This window comes from Octodon degus, unplaced genomic scaffold (assembly GCF_000260255.1).
Source record: "Octodon degus isolate 3935 unplaced genomic scaffold, OctDeg1.0 scaffold00301, whole genome shotgun sequence".
Classification (NCBI taxonomy): Eukaryota; Metazoa; Chordata; class Mammalia; order Rodentia; family Octodontidae; genus Octodon; species Octodon degus.
The window spans coordinates 2,010,285-2,013,581 of record NW_004524877.1 but is presented as its reverse complement, the minus strand read 5'-3'; positions in this window follow the sequence as shown (position 1 = coordinate 2,013,581).

The window sequence follows — 3,297 nt, the reverse complement described above, 5'->3', positions numbered from 1 at the left end:
ATTTGGAAAAAGCCATTTATGAAAAAACAATGGCTAACATAATCCTAAATGGGGAAAAACTGAAATATTTTACTCTTAGATATGGTACAAGACAAAGATTTCCTCTAACACCACTCCTATTCAATATAGTTGTGGAATCATTAGCTACATCCATTATACAAGAGAATGAAATAAAAAGAAAAAGAATAGGTAAAGAAGAAGTTAAATTATCTTTATTTGCAGATGACATTATACTTTACTTGGAAGACACAAAAAACTCCACCAAGAAGCTACTAGCATTAATACAGAAATTCAGTAGCATAGCAGGTTATAAAGTCAATACCCAAAAGTCAATAGTATTCCGCTACACAGACAACAAACACACTGAGAGGGAAATTATATCTACAATATCTTTTACAATAGCCCAGAGGAAAGTGAAATACCTTGGAATTAATCTATCTAAAGAAGTCACAGATCTTTTTGAGAAAAATTGCAGTATTCTGAAAAAGAGATCATAGAGGATTTCAGGAAATGGAAAGATATTCCATGCTCCTGGATAGCAAGAACCAACATTGTGAAGATGGCCATACTCCCCAAATTGCTGTACAGATTTAATGCAATTCTTATCAGACTAACACCGACATACCTCACAGACCTAGAGAAATCATTTCTAAAATTTTTGTGGAACCAGAAAAGACCTACAATAGCATAGGCAATTCTCAGCAATAAAGACAAGGCAGGAGGCATTACAATTCCTGACCTGAAATTATACTGCAAGGCTACTGTGATAAAATCAGCATGGTACTGTCATCAAAATAGACCTGAGAATCAACTGAATAGATTAGAAGACACTGAACATATACTCATAAGTGAAATAAACCAGACACACATGTTTAAATATCGCATAGTTTCCCTAGTTTAAGATCTCAAAAGAAGAAATACAAATAGAAAGACATAATACAAGTAAAAGGAAAGCAGGATCTCCAGGACTAACTAATAAAGAAAGGGAAAGGAGAAGAGGTAGGAAACATGAATACGTCAAGCCATACAGTTATATGTAGAAGATGGGCAAGGCAGTGATCCTGAGAATCTTCAGAAGATTTTTTATCTAGCAGTTAATTGGAAAGATTCTCACATTGCCTAACTATATATACTGATACCTGTGAACTAAGCTACTGCACTGCAGATGGTAATTTGTAATAGTAGTTTCATGCTTGGAGTGCCTGTCATTCTAGTATTCTGAATATGGACTGCTTGTCATGACATGCCAGTTGCTGATATGATGTCTCTCAGGCATGTTGTTGCTCAAGGAGAAGGGGTGGTGAATTAAAACACATTGAAATTTACATTCTCTTAATGAATAGAATGATTTTTTCTAATGGTGTTTGTAAATAGGATATCAAGTCGGCATCTTGTAGAGCAATTAAACACTAGGAAAAATGTATGCAGCATGTTAATTTTTGAAAATGTCCTACTGATTTGATTTGAAACTGTCTCTTTGCTCTTTGTTTATCAATAAATTTATGGGAAAAAACCAAACCAAACCAAAACAAAACAAAAATCATTGAACTTGTTTAAGTTGAGCAAAGAACTTACATGAACATTTCTCCATAGAAAATGTACAAGTGATCAATAATCACACAAAAAGATGCCAGCATCACCAGTCATTAGGGAAATAGAAAGCAAACCAGAAATGAGATGCCACTTCATACTTAGTATGATGGCTATTATCAGAAGGAAAGAAAGAAGGAAGGAAGGAAGGAAGGAAGGAAGGAAGGAAGGAAGGAAGGAAGGTAGGAAGGAAGGAAGGAAGATAGGACCCAAATGTCCATCAGTAGATGAATGGTTAAAGAAAATGTTGTATAGACATACAATGAAATGTTTCCCATTATTTAAAAGTGAAAAAAAAGTGAAAAAATGCTGACACAGGCTGCCAACATGGTTAATTCTTGGTGATATTAAACTAAGTGAAATAAGCCAGTCGCAAAAAGTCAGGGTTACTCAACAAAAAAGGGGATACAGATGAATGTCCATTTTGTATCCATGTATTCAAAGTGGTTAAGATAGATATATAGTTACATTCTCTTAATGAATAGAAGGATTTGTTCTAATGGTGTTTGCAAATAGGATATCATGTTTGCATCTTGTACAGCAATTAACCACTAGGAAGAATGTATGCAATGTGTTAATTATTGAAACTGTCCTACCAATTTGGTTTGAAACTGTCTCATTGCTATTTGTTTCTCAATAATATTATGGAAAAAAAAGATCACATCTTTTTATACATTCCTCAGTGGATGGTCATTTTCTTTATTTCCAAGATCTACCTATTACATATTGTGCTGCTACAAACATGGGTGCAATATTATCAATGTGGTACAGTGTTCTCAAATCTTCTGGGAAGATGCCCAGAAGGGGAATAGCTGGGTCAAATTGAATCCTACTTTTTTGAGTAATCCCCACAGTAATTTCCAGAGTGGTTGTATGATTCTCAGTGTCAGCATTTTATCAAACTAAATTAGTCAATTTTATTTATAAAGTTAAATGTCTTTTGGGGGAGTTTGTAGATTGTTCTATGTAGAGTATCATATCAGTGGCAATTAATGATAATTTAACTTTTCTTCCTTATCCTTATATATTTCATTTCTTAATGTTTTCTTATTACTCTCATTAATATTTTCAAAATAATTTTTAATAGCAGTGGTGATAGCTCCTGATTTTAGAGTGAAATATTTCAATTTTTGGTCATTTAGTATGATGATAGCTGTTTGTTGTAGATGACATTTATCAAATTGAGGTAAAGATTATGTATTCCAGTAATATGTAGGGTTTATTGTATTTTGGATGGGTTTTGTAGTTTGTCAAGTACCCATTCTGCACCCTTGGAGATAATCATATGACTTGTATCTTTTGGTTTTATTAACATAATGTATTACATTTATTGGGTTTTTGTTTTACAGTTGTCATTCCATTCAAGAGAATTAAATCATTTATTGATTACACATGATAATGGATGATACACAGCTTCAATCCCATCTATCATTGTATCTGGTACCATTATTCAATTTAGATATATAGGATGTGCCAACAATCATTTTTATAACCATGTAACTTACTGTTTGCTTGGGTGACCTTTTCAATGTTCAAATTCAGAGGTCACAACAGTAACTGTCAGTTCAACTGCACCAAGGTTTCTGAAGACAATGACTTCTTTAACCAAGTAATTGTAAAGAAATTTTATTTTATTTTATTTTATTTTATTTTATTTTATTTTATTTTATTTTATTTTCAAAGTTTTATTGATAAACATATAGCAAT